The sequence below is a fragment of the Eimeria mitis genome, genomic scaffold (genome assembly GCF_000499745.2).
Source record: "Eimeria mitis Houghton genomic scaffold, Emh_scaff2853, whole genome shotgun sequence".
NCBI classification, from domain to species: domain Eukaryota; phylum Apicomplexa; class Conoidasida; order Eucoccidiorida; family Eimeriidae; genus Eimeria; species Eimeria mitis.
The window spans coordinates 6,733-6,938 of record NW_013571193.1 but is presented as its reverse complement, the minus strand read 5'-3'; the positions used below and the strand labels follow the sequence as shown (position 1 = coordinate 6,938).

Genomic DNA, 206 nt, shown 5'->3' with positions numbered 1-206 from the left:
GCGGGGGCTTTGCATGCGGCTTGTCGTCTTCCTGCTTTTCTTTCTCGAGTGCCGCAGCTGAAAGGGTTTAAGGTAAACCCTAAACCCTAAACCCTAAACCCTAAACCCTAAACAGTGTTTTGTTTTTTGCTGCACAAGTCAGAGTGTTGTAGGGTTTATACTTCAGGTATGAATGAGGAAATTTTAGGGTTTAGGGTTTAGGGTTT

General features: G+C 44.2%; 1 protein-coding gene across 1 annotated transcript in view; it reads left to right on the top strand.

The window, feature by feature from the left end:
- EMH_0059550 (actin-like family protein, putative) overlaps positions 1–206 on the top strand; it is a gene marked incomplete at both ends in the record, with an annotated part of 3,497 nt that overhangs the window by 644 nt on the left and 2,647 nt on the right. The window lies entirely within an intron of this gene.